The 22,734-nt window shown below is 42.6% G+C and overlaps 2 protein-coding genes across 2 annotated transcripts in view; one reads left to right on the top strand and one right to left on the bottom strand.

The window, feature by feature from the left end:
- LOC137637910 (large ribosomal subunit protein eL22-like) overlaps window positions 1-22,734 on the top strand; it is a 257,432-nt gene that overhangs the window by 147,880 nt on the left and 86,818 nt on the right. The window lies entirely within an intron of this gene.
- LOC137638575 (vesicle-associated membrane protein 2-like) overlaps window positions 9,980-22,734 on the bottom strand; it is a 69,906-nt gene continuing 57,151 nt past the window's right edge. The window contains 1 exon segment of the mRNA XM_068370755.1: window positions 9,980-11,098. The gene's annotated coding sequence lies outside the window, so the exon portion shown is untranslated.

The raw sequence follows: 22,734 nt of genomic DNA, 5'->3' as shown, positions 1-22,734 counted from the left end.
TGCATTGTGATGTCTTCCACATTGAAGAAGGAAGGTCCCTCCATCGATGTATTGCGCAACTTGAACGCTTCTCTCTTTAGCAACTGCCTTTGGAATTTTGAAATACTGAGTCACACGGTTTCAAAACCCAGTTGGACCACGTGGTGTGACAGGAACTCAACTTTCCTGGTACCAAAGAGCAAAAAGGTGGACATCGAGTCTCTATTGTGTTTGTTGGAGAAATCCTCATTGCAGAAGAGACGTCCAACCGAGCCCAACCAGAAGTCCACCGAGCCCAACCAGAAGTAAGTCCAGCCATGAAGCGACTTTTATCAAAAGCTTTGCAACTCGCTGCATGCTCATGGCACCCACTCCCAAGAACGTCACTAGTCACGCTGCCAGCTTTTCTAGTTGTGGTCTGTGTTACAGAAAGGATTGCTGGGCTTAACAGCAGAGGTGGTGGCAGGCCATCCACTATCTTTTAATACTTCCTCTGCAATACAGACTGTGGAGGAAGCAACAGAGATCAGCTTCCCAACCGAAGGAACTGGGAACCTGAAATTTGTACACGAGCCATCTTCTTGGCACCCTTTATCCCCTAGACCAGGGCAGTGCTGCAATAGTCTTGGTTGGGGTTTTTTGTCATAGAAGAGGTCTAAAATAGTATCCTTTCCTTCCGGGGGTGCACACGTTGGGTCTCCCAAGGAATTAATAGTCCTAATGTAGGAAAGGACTTGTGTGGTCCGACTCTTTCTGTTCTAAGACAGATCTTTGGACTGGCAGACTTAGGCAGGCAGCATATCTTGAAGCTGCAACCGAACTGGGACTGCACTTCCGTTGATGTGGAACTTACAGCTTTTGAAGCCCGGGTCTTAGGGAGGGTTTTAGTGTGTAAACTCCTGAGAGGAGTTAGGATGGATCCCTCCTCGTAGCCTGCATCGACAGTGTCCTTGGGGGGTGGGAGAGGGAAAGCGTTGTCACAGATGGTGAACAGCAGCTTTGGACAATCTTCGAGACAATCTTTCAGGCAAAGGAGGAGGAGGAACAGAAAGCAGAGGAACTGGTCTGGCGACAGAGCTCCTATTTCTCGGGTCAGATTGAGGAGTGCCCTCCCCGAGGACTCTTGACACCTCTACAGAGATTTGAGGAGTGCCTACATTAGGTAAGACAGGAGGTACAGCTACTGGCTTTAAAATTTTATAGAAAGTGTTTTAGCAGCAGCTCAATGTCTTACCAAGTCTGTTTTCGTTAATCATCATCTTAAAGAATCCTTGTTTGCCTATGAAAATTGCAAGGATCTAAGCCCCATAGTGGCTGTGGAGCGGTGGTCTAATTAGTTTTTAATTCAGTTATTTTATAAAACTTATCTTTGAGTATTGGGTCTTAATTGGATAATTGATTTGGTATCAATCAAAGTATCATTTAAATCAAGAACTATTATTTAGACAAGCTACAGTCCAGATTTAATTAGCATCAGTCGAGAATCTGGAGTCCCATATTTCAAACTTAATTTGAGAAGATTTGTTAAAATTAATATATACCTGGTTAGTAAATCTTAACTATGGTATATTGCTTTTAATTGATTTTCCTATCCCTTTTCCTCGCTTGCATCCGACCTTCAACAGTGTGTGGAAGTCAACAGTGAACATCCTGCAAGATTCACAGAAATAATCAATATTAATAAAAAAAAATTATTTCCATACTCGCCTGATTTTTATATACATGACCATTCTCCTCCCCACTGCCTCGTGGTATCAGGAGTATAGTTTAGGGATAATTTTGAATTTGAAACAAGTAAAAGACAAAGGCAAGGTGTTTCAGTTACCACGTACCACTAAAATGTTCCTCACTTTGCCAAGGGCACGTGTTTATTAAAGGGTTAAAAAAATGGGAGTTTTCTTTTTTTTTTTTTAAATTCAAAATTTTACTGGTAAATGTCGATTAAACAGAGCTTTTAAAAACAAAGCAATGTGAACATCAGGCAAGTATAGAAATATGAAATTTTACTAAAAATTGTTTTTCCTTGTGACTTTTATATTATAGCAATATCAATACCTTCATCATCTACCATTTTTTTTTTCAATTACATCATTATTACATTAATAATATAATTACTAAAATATCACAAATTTTAAGTAATTTGTATTTTTCCTAACAGTACTTACCTCAAACTACTTTCTTAGGAGTATCTGGGATCTCCTCCCAACCGACCAGAATCTTGTTTAGTTTCCCCTATCTCTGTTTTCTGTAGTGGGTACCACTGGCGGATAAATACGCGCCATGAGGCGACCCGGGGTCAGAGAGCGTGCTCAGCCAGGTCTCGGTCGTCAGTAAGTTTATGATAGATACGGTTTCAGAAGTCCTGTAAGGCACTCGGGGCAGGATGGGTGTGCCATAACCCGAAAGTAGTTCGAGGCAAGTACTGTTAGGAAAAATACAAATAACTTAAATCTTGCGATTTGTTCCAACATTCCAACACGGAGTACTTACCTCGAACTACTTTCTTAGGAGACTTATACTTTAGGAGGTGGGAGTGGCCTTCCGGAGGTGGGAGTGGCCTTCCGGACCGAGAGACCGTCTGGAGAAGGGAAAAACGAACCTAGATAGGAGGCTAGGTTCTACTGACCCCAAGAGAGAAACGAGAACCAGGGAAAACTACGCAAAAAACTACTGTATCTTAGTGTCTAAGTAACTCGCTTCTGTAAGAGTCTTCGGAGACGTATGCATCCAACTGAACATGTTCCCCATGGTAGGTGAAGGGATCAAAGGTAATGGAGGGGAAGGGTGATAAGGGGGAAAGGTAGGGAAGGAACTATGTCTCTTGGACTTACCGCCCACGGCTTCCCCAGGGCTACGCCTTTAAATATTCTGGAGCGCAGAAATGACGGGACCAAGAGAGAAGCCGTCCAAAGATTTCCTAGAACAGTCCTTTAGGTAGTGAGCCGTTAAGGTGGACTGTCTGGACCAAGTGCCTGCCTTCAGGATCTGGCCCACCGCTATATTCCTCTCAAAGGCCAACGAAGTACTCAGGCCCCTAATATCATGGGGTCTACGCTTTCCTGGAAGGGAGACTCCGGAGCTGTATAAGCTCTCATAATTACCTGTCGTAACCAGAAAGAAACTGTATTCTTGGAGACTGGCTTCTTCAGTAGCCCTGAAGAGACGAACAGACTCTTGATCCCAGGCCGAAGCCTGGACGTTATCTCCAGGTACTTCCGCACCGCTCTGACTGGGCACAGTAACAAGTCCCTCGGGTTGTCGGAACACGGGATCGCTGGCACTGAGAACCCCTCAAAACTAGGGTCCCAGTAAGCTGGGTTCTGAGTCTTGGCTACAAAGTTAGGTAAGAATCTGAAAGTTGCTTCCCGCCAACCCTTCGGGTGCGAGACCTCATATGACAGCCCATGGAGCTCAGATACTCTCTTCGCCGACGCAAGGGCTAACAGGAAGACCGTCTTGAGGGTGAGTTCCTTGTACAAAATATCTTAGAGGGGTTCGAAGGGCGGCTCCGACAAAACTTTCAGCACTCTAGCCACATCCCATTGGGGCACCCTAGAAGCCTGGGGGGAACAAGACTGTTCGAAACTCCTGATGAGCGTCGAGATTTGTCTAGACGCTCCTAGATCAATGCCTTTCAGGAGGAAGACTTGGCCCAACGCCGCCCAGACTCCCTTGATGGCTGGAATAGACGTACCCACGTCGTCTCTCAGATAGACCAGGAAGTCGGCTATCTCATGAATGGAGGCCTCCAATGGCCTGATGTTCTGTGAGGCGCACCATTTAGTAAAGGTGGCCCACTTCGCCAGGTATACTGCGACTGAGGACCGTCTTAGGTACCCCGACATCCTTATTGCGGTCTTCGACGATTATCCTTCCCTCTACAGGAGGCGCTCAATAACCTCCACGCGTGTAGGCGGAGGGACCGAGGGTTTTCGTGAAACCTTTGGAAGTGTGGTTAACGGAGGAGGTCTGGCTTGTCTGGAAGGGGCCAAGGGGGGGAGGCGCACCATTTCCTTTAGGTCCGTGAACCATTCTCTCTCCGGCCACCAGGGTGCTACCTAAGTCAGCCGTAGGTTGTTCGGCCGCCTAACTCTGTTGAGAACTTGTCTGAGCATCCCGAAGGGCGGGAAGGCATACACGTCGAAATTGTCCCAAGGGTGTTGAAAGGCGTCCTCGAACGCTGCTGTTGGGTCTGGCACAGGAGAACAAAACACGGGGACCTGTGCGTTTAGGCTCGTGGCTTAGAGGTCCATCACCGGCGAGCCCCACTTCAGGATGACCGTCCGGGCCACTCCCGGGTGTAGGGAACACTCTGACCCTACTACTTGACCCATCCTGCTGAGGCAGTCGGCTAGAATGTTCTTCTTTCCTGGAATGAACCTGGTTGTAACCTTGATCTGTTCTATCGCTGCCCATTCCAGGAATTGCGTCGTGAGACTGCACAGCTCCTTTGACTTCAGTCCTCCTTGCTTCTTCACGTAGGCCACCACCGTGGCGTTGTCGCACATCAGAGCCACTGTGTTTCCCCGGAGTAGATGGACGAATTCTCGGCATGCCCTTTGCACGGCCATCAGCTCTAGCACGTTTATGTGATGGCTCTTCTCCTCGAGGGACCATTTCCCTTTTGCTGACTCGTCGAGAACGTGGGCTCCCCAACCCTCCTCCGATGCGTCCGTGAACAGCAGCATCTCCGGAGAATTGCGAAGGGCATTCCTTTGAGGGTGTTTGTCCTGTCGTGCCACCACTTAAGGACTTCCTTTGTCTCCGGGAACACCGGGACTCTTTTGTGCAGGGAGTCCCCCGGGATCCAGAGCTCCTTCAGGTTCCATTGAACTCCCCTGAGTTTGAGCCTCCCCTTGGGGACCAACTTCTCCAACGACACAAGGTGGCTCACCAATCTCTGCCGGTCCTTGGCTCTCCTGGGCTGGTCCGTTAAGAAGGGTCGAAGTATCTGATCCAGATTGTTTAGCCTCTCCGAGGAGGGGAAGGCCCTCACCAACTGGGAGTCTAGAACCATCCCCAGGTAGGTCATCCTGGTGGAGGGTGTCAGCTGCGACTTTTCCAGGTTGATGGTAATACCCAAGTCCCTGCAGAATTGTATAAGTTTTGCGCCTTGCTCCCTCAGTGCTCCCTCTGAGGCTGAAAGCAACAACCAGTCGTCTAGGTAACGAATCAGGCGGATACCCTGCTCGTGTGCCCAGGCTGAGACTGTTGCGAAGACCCTCGTGAAGACCTGAGGAGCTGTCGACAGTCCGAAGCATAGGGTTCTGAATTGGAACGCTTGGGTACCCCACTTTACTCTTAGGAACTTCCTGCTGGAGGGGTGGACAGGTATCTGAAAGTAGGCGTCCTTGAGGTCTACGGATATCATGAAGTCCCCTTCCCTCAAGGCCGCCAACACTGACTTCGGGGTGTCCTTCTTGAAGTCGGTCTTGCACACAAACTTGTTGAAGGCCGACAGATCTATGACCGGCCTCCAACCCCCTGTTGCTTTCTCCACCAGGAAGAGTCTGCTGTAGAGCCCCAGCCCGGGATTCCTGACTGGTTCCAACGCCCCTTTGGCGAGCATGGCCGACACTTCCTCCTGCAATGCTGTTCTTCTCAAGGGGTCCTTGGGCGCCAACCACTCCGCCTGTTGGTCCGGGATCAGAGGGGGCGGTTCCGCTAGGAAGGGCAACCTGTACCCGTCCTTCAGTACTGCTACGGTTCACGGATCCGCTTCGTAGTCCCGCCAAGAGTGTTTGAGGCATCCCCCTACCCGAGGCTTCGGCAGGAGTAGGGGGCCTCTCTTCGTATCTCCTCCTAGAGGCGCGCCTGGATCGTCCTCTCCTAGAGCTGGAATAGGAGGGCCTAAAGTTTGACTGTGGGGCTGAACTACCACTACAGAAGGGCTGCGGGGTTGGTGCCAAGACACCGACGGGGACTCCCTCCTCGGTTGGACTGGCGAAACATGGGACGGGTGAGGGGCGTCTGAAGAGGGTCTCCTGTGAGCTGGCCATCTTGCAGGCGGGGGTCTGGGCTCTCCCACTTCTTTAAGTTTCCTGACCCTCTCCATCACCTCCTCGACCGCCTTCAGGGGGAACACAGACTCGCCCCAAACTGGCGAGTTCCTCAATGTCCTCGCTTCCTGTTCGGGTAACCTCCGCACCAACTTGCTCAGCACTGTGTCCCTCTTCCGCAAGACCCAGTTGGCTGCTTGAGAGAGCAATTGGTAGGAGAGAAACTTCAGCGCTTTGGCTCCAGAACTGATCAGTTCCCTTAGCAAGGACTGATTCTCGGGGACAGGGAGGTCATGAGAGGACTGTAACCCCACCAGCGTGCAGGCCCACCAGTCCAACCACGAAGAAACGTACACCAAGTCTAGGGCCATATCCTCCATCATGGAGGTTTCTCCTAGTGAAAAGCACACCGGAGCAGAGGATGCCCTGTCTTCTGCCGCTCCCTGGTTCAAAATGGCGATCGCTGGCTCGACCATACGGGGACCTCCGCAACGACCCTCCAGGACATAAAAGCGTTTTTGCGAAGTCCCGGGAGAAGTTTGGAGGCACCATGGCTCCTTGGGGCGTCTGCTTGGCTGGCTATGTACCAGTCTATGTGGTCCATACCCAGCTTCACGTCCCTCGCCAGGGGTAGGGCTAGGGAACCTTCTGTTGAACTGGGTTGTCTACCAGTCTGCTAAGCCCGGAGAGCCATGCTTGTTTTGCTGAAGGCTTAGGCTCATCCAGTCTATGGTGGCTCCTGATGAGGGCCAAGACTTTCCGGTAGGAGGAGACGTCATCCGAAGAGCACTCTCCTCCTTCTACAATGCCTTCCGTTATTTGATCCTCCGCATGGGGAGCCTCGTCGATGACGGATGGATCCGCGTGGGGAGGTAGAATCATCTTCTCCTGCTGAGCGCTGGGACGGGAGTAGCCGTCATGGGTCTACTCCCTCCCGCAGAGCTCTGCAGAGCTGTGGGCCTCTCCGGACTAGCTAGGTGGCTTTGTTGCTCAGGGAAAGCCGTTGAAGTACCGGAGGCTGGGACAAAGCTGCCAGGGGAAGGAGCGACTCTTTCCGCTGGGCGGATGGAGCCAGAGCCTGTGCGGACTTATGCTTCTCTACCGTGACCTGGTGCGTCGACCTCTGACAATGATCGGGTCTGCTGGAGGAGCCGTGCCGCGAGGTTGACGAAGGGGCTCTAGGAAGCCAACCAGAGGTGCCCGGGGCAGAGGTAGCCTTGAGGAGTTGACTCTGGGGGATCGTGACCCGCACCCATTTACCCTTAGACGGGCGGCTCCTCTTGTATTTCTTCCTGGAGGTCCTGGATCGTCTCCTGCCGTGGCGTGAGCGTGAGCGGGACCTCTCCCATTTCCTCCTCGAGTCCCTCAGACCTTCATCCTCCGAGGAGAACGAATCTGACGAGGAGGAGGAGAACGATGACGGGGAGAAAAGCGAACCCGCTGAGGCGACTGATATGTCTAGAGTTGCTGGGAGATCTTCGTGCCGGTCCGCTGGCGAAGAGGGCTGCAGAAAGACAGGCGGGAGCGTTGACGACGACGGCGGCGGGAAGACCGAGGAACTTTCTTATGGGTGAACCAGGTGTCGAACTTTTCCTCCAGTCTCATGGGCGACCTGAAGGGTGTCCTGGGTGGCGCCCAGGCGACGGGTTCCGAATTCGACGATCCTACATCTTTCTCGGTGTCTCCCCCGGTCGCTGAAGCACTTGAAATACATACCCATGATGCGGGGGAAGAGGCCATAGCAGGCTTCCCCCACATTGGATCGTCGGCAGACGGGCCCTGCAGGCACCAGGACCTCGTCTCCCGAACATACTCCCGCCCCTCTCTCAGGCCCCCCACATGCCTGAACCGACACAACATCCCCACCAACAGACATATCAGACTCTTGGGGAAGGGCAATGGGCCGCTTCCCCGCAACGGATTTACCTCGTCCCCTACTCTGGGTAGGGGAAGGCGGTAGGGAACCCCTCTCCGACGAGGCACCGGGCGATGCTAAAGGCGAGGAGATGCTAGCCTTCTTAGACGATCTCTTGGCTGCTTTCTTCTTCTTCGTTCCGTAGAGAACCCACTGGATCTCGTTCCAAGACTCGCACTCTGGACACATGGCTGTAGGGGATCAAACACTGCCCCTACTTGAAGAACACAAGGTGTGGGGGTCGACCTCCGGCTTGGAGAGAAAGGCACCACAAGATTTACCAGCCATAGGCCCGGGGCAACGACGGGGATGCTCCATAATGAAACACTAAAGCACCGATCGACACAGGGACACAGAGGAAAGAGGTGGATAAGGTTAGGATTGAACACGTGGGGACCGCTTGGAGACACTGGGTGAAGAGAGCACGGCGAGATGTTAATCACGTCGCGACCAGAAACTTACTGACAACCGAGACCTGGCCGAGCACGCTCTCTGACCCCGGGTCGCCTCATGGCGCGTATTCATCCGCCAGAGGTACCCACTATAGAAAACGGAGATAGGGGAAACTTCACAAAATTCTGGTCGGTTGGGAGGAGATCCCAGATACTCCTAAGAAAGTAGTTCGAGGTAAGTACTCCCTGTTGGAACAAATTATCATTGCATGAAAAGCTAAAAGTCTAGCTGAAGAAGCAGAATGCTACAATATTTATGCAGATTATGAGTACAATCTATTCTTGTCAATTATCCAATCATGAAAATTCAAAATCTATCATGCCATGAATGGACAAAATGTAATTTACTTTGCCTAGAGAAGAGAATTTCTCCTTATTATGGGTTCTACCACCATATAAACTTTCAACACAAAAGACCACACATTGTGGAAAATGAAAAAATAACAAAAGACCACACATGTGGAAAATTGAAAGGCTCTACTGGGGTAAAAACACACAGAAAACAAATTTTAACAGGAGGACATAAATGAAAAGTCACTTGACATGAACACAGTATATTTCACGTTTAACAGAATAATATTACTACTACTTTGATACATCACTACAGAGCAGTAGATATGTTAGACTCTAAAGAATTTATAATAAGAATACCCATTCTTAGGCTTCTCGGCTTTAAACATGGGATTACAGAGCCTAGAGACACCATCTAGTAAGCCTTTAATTCTTTCAAAGGGATAGAAGGGGTTAGGGGGCACTTATCAGAGATTGTATACTCTAATCTTGGGGAGGGAATAGAATATAGTTTCTATGCACCTAAAAATAAATTTTTGTCATCAGAAAGGAAGGACCTGAGGCTCTGAAGGGGAGGGAAAATTTACAAGCAACTGCGGAAGGCACGTACTATAACAACCATCACCCAGTTTTGGCCAATCAGGTATCGTGTATTATAAGAATACCCACCACAGGTCCCTCCTTTCTGAGACAATTAACGATATAGAAGCTGCAAAAAACTTCCTTTGCCAAATGAGCTGAAAACATTAAACCTCATGAACATTTAATGGTGCAGAATGACGAAACAAGGGCTGTTCCGAGAAAGTTGGGCAACAAAACCCAATAAAAAAGGAACTATTAAAAAAGAACAATTACATAACAAGAAAGCTCCTGGAAAGGCCCTTTACATGAATATAATAGTACCAAATATAGGCATCAGAAGAATGGAAAAAATTAAATATGTATATATATAATATATATATTTATATTCTGCATATCAGTGCCAAATGACTAGTGAGAGATTCATACTTACAAAAGATGAATACAGGAATTGTATTTCACAAGAGAAGGCATACTAAAAATTCCTATGTAACGATGTTTGACAGTAATATGAAAGATAATAAACTTTGCCTAAAGTGAATTCAGGATTCTGATAATAACACTCTAGCCATTCAAAAAACAAGTTTTAATAATTTACTTAGCTACACTGATACCCAGGTTTACACAGACGTTTCCTAATATATATATGTACAAGGGGCACTCAGTCAAAGACAATGTACATCCACAGACAGATAGTTTCATCATTCTTCTCAGCTCAGTCTGACTGCTCAGCTTCATTCAACCGCTCGTGGCCCAAACTATTAAAAAAAAACAAATAATAAACCAAGGATAAATCCAAGAAAATAAAATTGAAATTTGCATAACAAAAAACAAAACATCATCCTCTAATACAAGCTGTCAGTTTTACTTATCTATGCCTTATGAGATCATTATGTGAAAGCTGATTAGTATTAGTACTGTACTGTAATAGTAGTTTTTCATACTCTAACTACTATTATATGAAGCAGATCTGCTCTTAAGATAAGTCTTAAATCTAGTAACTTGGTAAACATCACCAAGATCAACAACAGATACACTAAGGAACTCTTGCAATCAAAATCTATCAGGAATGCTATACGGTACTATACAAGGAAAGAGAAGTTCTATTCAAATTTACTAGTTTAAAGTTCCTAGCAAAAATTTTTCTGAATGACATTTAGACTGTACAAGACAAGCTATCTCTATTAATGCTGACAGCTTGTATTGGACTTGAAAATAATCATAAGGCACATTAAAATAAAGTCCTGGAACAACCCTCACTCTAAAAATAAAAGATAAAATAATGAAAATAAGGATAAGACAACAGTGAGAAACAAAACTTCCATTACAGACTAAATGCAGATCATCTGAGAAGTGACATCATAAAACATCACCAAAGTAAGGTTGGTTGTTTGCGGGCACTGGACACACCCTAAACAAGAACCTTAAGGGTAATGAATAAACACACACACAATTCACATGCTCTCTCTTACACAGTATGTATATTCAAGCCCAATTCATCACGGGAGGGTCTGGACCGTACCCACCCCTGAATTCCTGGGCTTGGGGAGTTTACTGAACTAAATGGAAACATTTGTTTGCTTAATCATACATATCCATCAACATTATAATAAAAATCAATTTCTATTCACGCAAAAACACATTTACTTGATTCACTGGAATTACGACCTGCACTCAGTCTGCATAATATTCCTGCAAAAATGACATTTCATAAACAAAGAAAAAAATGTCTACTGCTCCTCCTGGCTATTTCCTAACTATTAATGTATTAGTAGACTTTTTATGTTCAAAAAAACTTTTTTGTTTATTTTTTTCCTTATGAAGCTCTCACCCACATATTCACGTACACCAGTCCTGAAAAGCAATTTAGCTCGCTGCCCAGGCTGCATGTAAAAAGAAAGGCTTCGCATCAATCTCACTTCAATGGTTGAAAAGCAAAGAATGAGGAACATAGTGGCAGACCAAATAATCAACTTGTTAATCGAAAATATTTGAAGAAAAAAAAACAAAAGTAAAATTCCACTGCAGAACATGTTCAACTAACCAAATTACTTTATCAAAATATCACACGTTCAACCTTTGAATTAACTTAATTTCAAAATGTTTCAACATGGAGTCCAAATTTAACATTGCAAAATAAAAATGTCAAGTTTTCCTACCTTGTCACACCTTCAACAAGAAAATATCCTTTCAGAACTTTTTCCTATTACAACAAACTGCAAAATATTGTCCTTGATATGCTGAAGCAGAAAGGTTCATTTAATACAATATTACACCTGCTATAATACTGCTTGTGTTCTGTCCAAAATTAGATTACAATTAGACCGCCAGTAATTCACATACAATAATCACTTAAATCAGGGTTTTTCTAAATTTCTAACTACGAGTACAGTACCATTTTCTCCATATTGCCCAAATTTTCCTGTGAATCATTTCATTAAAAGTCAAATTGGGGTAGTATTCTTCATGTTCTTCATCTTAAAAGTAGCAAATACAATCCTCCATCACCTGCCCCATTCATCAAATGTAAAAGTCAGACATAATCATAACAACCTTTATTATAATACTAAACTTTAATTGCCATCAATGAAAATATTAAGAAAATACATTATCCTTGAGTAAAATTATTCAAAACTTTCTATGAAATATTATTCACATGAGTTGCAAAGATGTATCAATTAATTATATAATGGTGTACTTAAATATTTACATGTCAGCAATTTTAGCCTCCTATATAAATACAGTACAGGTATTCTAAAATTCTTGCAAATTTAAACATTTAGGCTATTGTACCTTAAATTTTCAAAGCTCACCAAACATTTCCCTAGTCATTTGTAAAACACACACGTATTTACAGTGTTTCAATGCTGTTTTATATACTGCTTTTCTTCTAACACTTAGTTTCACTTCTGTGCAATGTTAGTTGTATTTGTAATATTCAATTTATTCATGAAGACCACTTGACTTGTGGTGCTATGTTAACTGTACTCCTAATGTTTGTTTCATTCACGAAGTTTTTTTTTTCAATGCAGTGTTTATTATATTCCTATATTATTTGTGCTCTATTTATGAAGACAACTTTCTAGACGTTATTGAAAAATACAGTAAAAAAATCTCTCTCTCATTTAAATTTATCTAAATCTCATAAATTTGCCTTTCTTGGTTTATAATCGAATTGCTTCTACTTGTTCCTCTCGTTCGGTAAAAATTATACAAGAATTTTTACTTTTCGGGGGTCTATACACCAATCATGTTTCGCTCATTCAAGCTGTATCAAAAAGTCTTTCCCAGATAGCTTTAGCAAAATGTGATTTTCAATATTTTCCTAATGAAGATAAAAAATTTTCTAAGTTACCATACAATAGAAATTAAATAGTGCACTTTGCAACAATTCCAAACACATCAAAGTATACAATGATTACTATCTCTACTTTTAACTGAATAATCTATTTTAAATCTGAAATAACCCTGTTATTTCTTTACATTTGAAATAAAACTACCAAACATTTATTTCTTTGCCTCCTCCTAACAACCATCCTTCACCAAAACCTTCTACATCTTTGGAAAACTTATGGAGATGTTAGTGGAAAAAATGGCATTTTATGTACCCTTTTCTTTCTTGCAGTTTATATACCCCTTTCTTTCACAACAAACACACATTACGGGAAGAAGCTTGACCATACAGTGCTTGTTCTCATAGCAAATGCTAATTTACATTTTATTCTGGAAAGCTCAGTTTAATCACCATCTCCTCAAAGATGGTTTAGGTTAGAGGAAAATCTGGCCACCTTTAACTTCATATAAAAGGCTTTCTTCTCTTCAATGCAGGTGCCTTAAAAATATCCTTGGATATATCACAATTTCTTTTAATTCCTTGTTGTCACTTTCTACGCACTCTCTCTTCCAGCCTATAACACCACACTTTACATCTTTTCTTTCTTGAAGCTTCCCCTCCAAATAAAACTAGAAGCCTCATCTCCAACACTTTTCTATTTCAAAGCTAGTTAAATTTTCTATTTCAAAGCTAGTTAAATTAGTTCCATGTTCTCCTCCAACATCCTTGATGATCCTGCTTCATTAAAATCTAAAAATTCAGTCTCACCTGCATCTTTTCATAAAACTTAGTACTCTACATGCATACAGTACTAGTAATATGCATAACCAATGTAGTAAGTACCAAAGGCCCTCCTTCACAACTATTTTAATCCAATTAGTATTATTTACCAGCCATCATTGTCACCCATTCTGTTTTCTTTGCCTGACAGTCCAATTGAAAAAAAATATAATTTTCTTGCTTCCTGCTCGTGATTTAAAATATAATTTTCTTGCTTCCTGCTCGTGATTTTTGTATGTATAAGAGCACTATGGAAAACTAACCATACCCGTTATATAATAAAGAGCAACAAACCAGATCTTATTTCTTTATATATATACTCTGGAATCTAATAAAAATTGTACCTTATAAAAAATTATCTAATTCAAATTTTCAAAGCTCAATACACTTCTATTCCCAACTTCTGGCCTAAGGACATCCTCTTTTTACCTTACTTTTATTGAAACACTGACTTCAATCCTTCAATTTGACAGTGTGCTCTTTCAAAATTTAAGAAAGCACACTACTCTAACTTCCTATCTTAAGTAAGTTGTCAGAAACTTCAATTTGGTAGTGTGCTCTCTTAGACATCTCATTCAAGAAAGAGGACTGCTCAAACTTCTCAACTAAATTTACATTAGAAGTCATAAGAAAATAGCTTAATTTTAATTTGGTTATATTCTCTCACACAATAAATTCCACTCCTGAAACCTGCATGATCATCACTTTACCAAAGATGTTCTGTATCGCTCATTCCTTACCCCCTAAACCATGTATTTTACAACCTCTCCTTCAAAACTTTATTAAATGTTCATCTCTTAGAACTTGGATCAAATACCCTTCCCTTTAAACTACTAAATGCCCTTCTGTTCCTTGAATCTTACAACCTTCCCTTTAATTAACAAAACTAAACTTATGTGAGGCTGAATGGTGGTCAATGCTGTTTTAATTATATACATAAATATATTTTTCAAGTGATTGAATTACAATTTTGTAATTTATAACACATCTAAAAGTAATCAATAGTCTATTTCTAATTTAATAAAGTCAAATACAGAGCACAACAATATTATATCACAAATTCAAGTAATTTGTATTTCTCCTTGCTATACAAACTCAAGTACTTTAAGAGATACTTTTAGCTATGTTTCCAATCCTCCAACTATGACCTAAAACTCAATCAATGAGGTGGTAGGGCTGTGCTTCTGTTGTAGACAGACGGTTATAGAGGAAACTATATCCCACATCTTCAACATATGACTAAACCAGTGTTGGGTTTACCTTTTAATTCATCCACTCGTCAGTATGGTAGCCTACCTCTAACATTTTGATCACTGCACTCCAAGGAAGAAATAAGGCTAGACATTCTTTCTTTCATCCTAAACTGACTTGACAACTTTTTTGGATGCAATGCCTATATTCCAGTAAGCTTGGTATGCTACACTATCAGCTAAACTGATACCACATACCCTAAAAATGTATTGCGACTTGTGGGTGCATTCCTGTTAATAGTTGGCTGTGAAGGTTGTCTGGCTTTTCCAGACCCCTGCCTTCAAGACTTGGCTCACTGACAGGTTCTTCCTAATGGCTGACGTTGCACCTACTGCTCTGACCTCTTAAGCATGAGCCTTTACTAGGGGAGTTCACTGTTTAAAGATCAGAAATTTGAATTGGAAGACCTTCCCAGGATCTGGTAATATGCATCTTTCATGACCAGAACATATATTCTCTCTGATAGCCACTCTTAAAACACTTTGTCTCCATCTTGAATGGAATTTGTAGTACAATCTCAGAGCTTAATTACTGGTCTCCGATCTTCAGTTGACTTTTCTACTAAGAACAATTATCTTTAGAAACCTGGAGACCTATTCAGGGCAACTTTTGGACTTCTGCCCGAAGAATCATGCTTTTTGTGAAATCGGATGGCATGTCGAAAACTTTGTTGTCAGAGTCCAAGTAAGGGGGGGGGTCTGAGAGACTGCATCCACATCTGAGGAACTCCACTCTCCAGCACTCTGACCTATGGTACTGCCCCTTTGTCCACCAGCTTGCTAATCATACCTTAACTTGTGGCGGCTGCAGGAGGGGTTTGCCTTCTCTAATACGTTCTAGCTCCCCTTCTGGGCTGGACAAAGCAGGGTCAAAAAGGTTGTGCTGAATCTGTACTGCTTTTAACAGATTGAATTGTTGGTTTAGATGCTCTAGCTTTCTGAGCCATAGGGGTCTTCTTAGCCTTATTGTTGGGAATTGGTCCTCATGCTCCAGTGATGGGACAGTGAAAAAGCAATTCCCGGCCGGACTTTCTCCACTTCTCCACCGTTTCTTTTACTACTTTGTGTGGCAAAAGAGCCAAGCTCTGGCTAATCAGGGTGTTTATTAACACCATACTATCCCATTGACTAATTTAAAAGCTCCGGAATCTCTCTTTTTATAGAACCAATTAGTACTGTACAATGGTTGGCTTTGCTCTGGACAGAACTAGGTCTGTGAATTGCTGTTGCTTCTCCAATTTGGACAGATCATGAGAGAAAGTGAAGAAGGCCACCTTTTTTAACCAGTAGTCGAGCCATTGCCGTAGCCTCCATATTCGCATACTCAGATGCTGAGATGGTAGATTGAGACTATTGTATCTATTGACCTACTCGGTGTTATGGTTATGCCTGCTGCGTCTACTGGAAGAATAGGACTGAATTAGAATGGCGAGGTTAATTTTCTCAATGAACATCTCGCACAACGAAGAGTTTCATTGGCCAGAGACTTTGTGCTTCCCTTGCCAATTCTGACCAGATTAGTTCCAAAGCTAGTTTTGACCCACATTGGGAGCAAAAAGCTTCTTGATATAAAGTTTTTCTTAATTCTCTGGTGATCTGTTTGTTTCTCCCAGGTTAATGATCTCCCCGAGGGCAAAAAAACTTTAAAATGGCTAATTTGGACGATGGGGGGGCTGCAGTGTAAATTGCTTCTAATAATTCCTTCCCCCCACCAGGGGAAGAGCTTGAGAATCTTCTCAATTTGAGGAAGGTTGGCAAGATCTTGAAGTATTCTTTTCTGGACCTAGTACTCAACCTGGGTGGTACTCCAGAATTTCTTCTTGGATTGGAGAGTCTCTTGCCAGCATCGAGGTCCTTCTTGTTCCCGTGCAAGCTGTGGGTGACGAAGCAGACGTTTGCATCTTTGAAGCTCTACTCTACGGACTAGAGTCCTTGAGCTGTTCAATACCTGACGACAATCTGGCAGTGAGACCTATGGGAGCTCGAAAGTGGTTTTCTGGGGATCTTTCTCTCCCAACTGGATTTCCTAACCTAAAGTTCATGTCTTGACTGAGAACGAGTGCCCCTTAATAGGGGTTTCCCAGTTGTATGCTGCATCATGTCTGGATGATAATGCCTAAACTGGTGATTCAATAGGCGAGTGCACTCTACAGAGAGCACCTGTGTGCAGATGTGCACGTACAAACAGAAGAGTTTGCACTACCTAGGAAGTATGTAAGTCTTAAGACTTTTCTTACCTCGAAGGATGTATATCCTTAGGTGAGCATGAGCAATACAGTACTATTGCACATGAGAACTTTCCCCAAAGAGAAATGTGCAATTACAGTAGAGCATCCATGAATTGAAGAATACAGGCGATCAAGAAAACATGCTTGCATGCAACTAGACAAATGGTTTCAAGCACCTAAGTATTTCTAGAAGTAGCAGGAGTGTGTGCATCCTAACGTAAGGGAGCTCTTGAGTCAAAGGATAATGCGTATGAACACGTTTTGTGCTGTCCATATAGAGGTAGTTTATAAACTTCAACAAAGACAATCCATGTCTAATAGGCTTGCTATTGCAGAGATCTTAGCTTAATTCACCTTAGTAAGATGTAGTAGTAAGCAGCCACAAAAATTGCTACCCGAAGGACTGAGAATTCACCTCAATACTAACCAAAGATTTAGTAGGAAGTAGCTTCAATAAATTTTCTGAGATTTTTTTTTATTGCTTTGTCAAAATACATACATACATCATACATGAGGGTATTTTTGCACATGTCCACTGGGCTATCCACACATTTATTACTTTAGGGAGGCATATGGGGAAGAGACCATCTTCAAAGAAGAAACCGGAGTAAGCTTTAAAAAGCTTTAAAAATGCATTGGCATACTGTACACTACTTTGGCCTGGTTAAATCTGCAGATGAAAAAGGATTTAAGTATAAAAAATCAATAGCAAACTAGAAAAGCACTCCCAAGAGTACCTACCTCCACCACGGCAACTTATTTCTCGAAACCAGCTTTCCTTTCCCCGAATCAATTTAGAGTCACCGTATCTGAAGTCTGTGAGACAACCATGTCTCCCTCTCTAATGGAAGACAGTACAAACTGTACTGTTTTGGTGAGGTTGGATGATTTATCTTGAATTCTATAGGTAACTGAGATAGGGTGGTCAGCAGTACTGAAAAGGTAGTGGGGACAGCGGTACTGAAAAGATAGCAAGTAACCATCTATGGAATTCTATCGATAACCGAGATGATGGGGTTTCCTGGAAGCCACTCAGGTGCTATTGAACCCCCAGAAAGAGGTGGTGTCAAAAGGAGCCCTCTACTTAAGACAACGGCTGGCTTTCCTGGACTTCTTTGACCACTTCCTCTTTTTTCCTTCATCTTAGAACAGCCAGAATCAGAGCTGGAAGATGAAGAGGAGGAAGAACCACATGTATGACTCTTCCTATTTTTGGCTCTCACTCCAGTCTCTGCAAACAGATGGGTTGAGGTCTGAGCAATCGGCAATGACGATGCTCCCTCAGGGTGAGAAACAAGAGCCACAACACTGACAGACTCACAAGGGAAAGGAAAAGCACACTCACAGGGCACTGTGACCCCTCTCTGGAGGCATAACCAGACTGAGGGAGCAGGTAATCCCTAGACAGGGAAATGGGAGGGATACACAGGGGCTAGGTCAGGGATGGGGTAACTCTACGGACAGGGTAAAGCTCACTTTGGCCTTGTAGACCTTCTTACGACCAATTTCAAGGCCAACACCTCCCAGTGATGACACCATTTCCCCCAGCATAGGAGCCACTTTACAGGTCCCAAAGTTATTTTGGGGTTTGGACGGAGCCACTGGTGTCCCTGACAATTGTGGCACCACCCTGCCTTTCCTCACTGGTGTCACTTGGTTCACAGGGGCACATGCAGAACCAAGGGAAAAGTAGTCTTAGCTACAAGCCCTCTCAACAAAGTCATGGATGGACTACCTGAAAGAACTTAAGAACCCCAACCCTTAGAAGCATTTCCAAAGGGATGTGGCAAACACTGGCGGTATCTCGCACACCACCAAAACCTAAAAAGCATGTTGATACAGATCTTAGTGCTCCTGATGCATATTTCCTGGGGTCAAAGCCAGGAGCATATACACACAGGGGCAGTGGAAACAGTTGCACCCCCTTAAGTCGTCTTCAGTGTCTCCTTGGATGTTGCTAAGACAGACCCTGGAGAAGGGTTAGCTGCTTCTTTCCCTTCAGGGCATATACCAGCCACTGCGCAGGAGGCTACTACCTTTATTTGACACATAGGGATGTTTGTAAACATTAAGGGACCCTGCAAGACAGAAATGTAGCTTTACAGTCGCTTTACTCACCAACTGGTTGCAGCGACCACCCTTCTTTCGGCAATTACAAACATCCTGTTTCACTTCCAATAGCTAAAGTCAACACCCCATTCACTTTCTACAATATAAAAGAAATAAGGCACTGGCAGTACTTGCGTACTTGATACCAGCCGAATCAAAAGTGAAGCTATTCCAGCTGGGAAAGGGTTTAGGCTCTTTGCCTGCTCCCTTCACTAGCTGAATAAAGACTCATCATCCAAGTTTTAACGACCGTCTCCAGTTCACGCTGAATCAATCTTTAATTAAAGGATAAGGGATTGTATGTCATGTAGGAACAAGTAATTTTATCCTATGTCAATTTCTAGTTAGACAAAAAGTTCTACCAATGGTGAGCTTCTACACAATTTCCTAATATAAAAATATTCTCCAGCTTGAAGTATCCATCCTGTAAAAGGAACATGAATCAAGAAAAATATTGGGTTATTTTGTGATATGTGCAAGAAAGAAATTAGGGCCCTGAAATATTTTATACCTTCCAACATGATAGTGTTAGCTTTACCAATACAGTACCTTGTCAGAAAATTAATTAAATCCTTAATTCTTTCATAAAGTTCTACAAAATCCAGTGACCATTCATAAATCAAATATATCTAGATAGACAAAATATGGCATTAATGATTACCTAATGAATAATAAAACATTCACCTCAACATATGTACAATACACCTTGGTTTTGTTATAGTCAATATCCAAAAATATGCATTAATAACAGCAATTTTTTTATCTGTCAAAACCATGTAGGATAATTTCTGATATCTTTATGACAATAGTTTTAGTATATGTAGGTGAAAAACCAATAGATTATTCACATATCTTAATGCTCAAGCATTCAAGTTCGTTGAAAAAGGGACTCTACTTTGTGTAAAATATAATGTACTGTACAATTTCTGTGCACACTTATATGTTTGTAGGGTATTTGTTTACAAGACCACGCTCTCCGTATATTGCCAAATTATGCAAAGCTATTGTTTTCCTCTACTTTTTTATAATTTAAAACCATTGGCCCCATGGGAAACAAATTGAAATTATAAAAAACTATAGAATAAAAAAACCCTACTCTGGTTTCCTCACTAAACGACCTGGAACAGATATCGTCAACATAGTTGACCAAACTGAAGTTTGTGATGCTAGTGTACATTTGATGTATATTCAAAATATATACTAAATTAAAAATGGAGTGGTTACTCAAAACTATCACTAATGACACTTGTGAGTAATTACTCCATTTTTAATCGAGTATATATTTTCAATACATATCTAATGTACGCTGGCATCACAAACTTCTGTTTGGTTGACTATGTTGACAATGTCAGTTCCAGGTCGTTTAGTTAGGAAACCAGGCTAGTTTTTTATATAATTTTATTGTTTTTATAATTCTCACTTGTTTCCCATGTCGCAAATTGTTTTAAATTTTGAATAATTAATAAAGGAAAACAATAGCTTTGCATATTTTGGCAGTATATGGAGTGTGGTCTTGTAAACAAATACCATTTTTACAAAGCAGATATTTTCCCTACACTTATCCATCATGTCAAACCCAATGACAGTCATAATTGTCTAAACATAGGTCAATGTTAAAGTTAGAAACAGACAAAGTAGATTTAGTAGTGACCAAGTACTCATACCTGGTCCAACAAATGGATAGCAAGTACCGACCTCATTCTACATTGAGGAATATTGGATTTTATATTGCTAGAATGACAAGATAGGAAGAAAGCAATGTAAATTTATATTATTGATAGGTTTGTATCAGTACAGTAAATGTTGTAAAACTTAATTACTTGATAGCAAACACGTTACTCATATCAAGGGTGACCATTTTAAGAACCAGTATTTTTTGGATCTTGGAAATGGAGTAAGTCAAGAACCAGTGTCGATTATACTTTCATAAGATACTACGAGTAAACACAAAATATGAGATGGTTTTGCACTTATTTATCTGACATCATAGATACTGAGACATAACAATCTAAAGCCTAGAACATGGAGTCTCTTGAGAAGGATGATGCAACACCTCAAGGTAAAAGGTGATAAAGGTTACTTCACAATAAATAACACACACCTGCATTTAGGAATGCCAAAACCCTTCAGACCCTTTACAAATCTTGGAGTAAGGAAGATATAGACCAGTCTCTTAATCTGAAATGCCAGTAAATACTTAAAATTTCCAAATCCTCACTTTTCAAGCATCAGAGGGCCTGTAAAACCAGCTTCATGTAACAAAGATGGTTTAATTAACTGACTGACATAGCCTGGCTTGAGAGCTTGCCTGCTGCCACAGGTTTTTGATTATGGTAGACAGACTCCCATCTCTTTCTGCTGGAGAACACACAAAGTCAAAATGTTGACCTTCCCTAGACATACAGCATTCTTGGATACAATAAAATCATAATTTTGCCTGCTAATCTGCCATGGTAGACCAAAGTGGGTATGTCCACCCTTTCCCAACAAGCAATGGAACTTTCTACAACCATCATAGAATGAGGAATGACCTGAAGTTCCTTTCACTGTGGATTGTGTTACTGCTCATATCAAATAAAATCTTGTGCCTGTGGATTGTGTTACAGCTCATACCAAATAAAATCTTGTGCATGATCTTTTAGGTTTCAGATCAAATACCATCTTACGGTCACTTTGAACTAAATCCCTCCAGCAAAATCTACAATCCACTACTTAAAATGAGGATGCGGAGCATGTTCGACCGCATTCACCCAGAGACATGTCTGAAGTTTGCCTTCCTAGGCTAAAGGAAATATGTTATTTTCATTAGTAAAATAAATTTTTGAATATACTTACCCGATAATCATGTAGCTGTCAACTCCGTTGCCCGACAGAATTCTACGGAAGGGATACGCCAGCGATCGCTATACAAGAGGGGGGTGTACTCACAAGCGCCACCTGTGGCCAGGTACTGCAGTACTTCTTGTTGACACCACTTCAATTTTTCCTCGGTCCACTGGTTCTATGGGGAGGAAGGGTGGGTCAATTAAATCATGATTATCGGGTAAGTATATTCAAAAATTTATTTTACTAATGAAAATAACATTTTTCAATATTAAACTTACCCGATAATCATGTAGCTGATTCACACCCAGGGAGGTGGGTGAAAACCAGTGTACATGTATATCAAGAAGCTAAGTATCCCGTATTTCATATTATCAGTTATTCAAAATAACAATGAAATTACAAGTACCTGGTAAGGAAGTCGACTTGAGCCATTACTCTGCCTTAAATAAGTTCGTCTTCCTTACTGAGCGCAGCGTTCCTCTTAGGAGGCTGAACAACTCTAAGGTGCTGAAGTATCAAGGGCTGCAACCCATACTAAAGGACCTCATCACAACCTTTAACCTCGGCGCTTCTCAAGAAAGAATTGACCACCCGCCAAATCAACAAGGATGTGGAAGGCTTCTTAGCCGACCGTACAACCCATAAAAAGTATTCAAGAGAAAGGTTAAAAGGTTATGGGATTATGGGAATGTAGTGGCTGAGCCCTCGCCTACTACTGCATTCGTTGCTACGAATGGTCCCAGGGTGTAGCAGTACTCGTAAAGAGACTGGACATCTTTGAGATAGAATGATGCGAACACTGACTTGCTTCTCCAATAGGTTGCATCCATAACACTCTGCAGAGAATGGCTCTGTTTGAAGGCCACTGAAGTAGCCACAGCTCTCACTTCATGTGTCCTTACCTTCAGCAAAGCAAGGTCTTCTTCCTTCAGATGAGAATGTGCTTCTCTAATCAGAAGCCTGAATAGTAAGAAACTGAGTTCTTAGAACTT

Source organism: Palaemon carinicauda, chromosome 3 (genome assembly GCF_036898095.1).
Source record: "Palaemon carinicauda isolate YSFRI2023 chromosome 3, ASM3689809v2, whole genome shotgun sequence".
In the NCBI taxonomy this organism is placed as follows: domain Eukaryota; kingdom Metazoa; phylum Arthropoda; class Malacostraca; order Decapoda; family Palaemonidae; genus Palaemon; species Palaemon carinicauda.
Note: the sequence above shows the minus strand (reverse complement) of the source record. Positions and strands in the feature narration are given on the sequence as shown.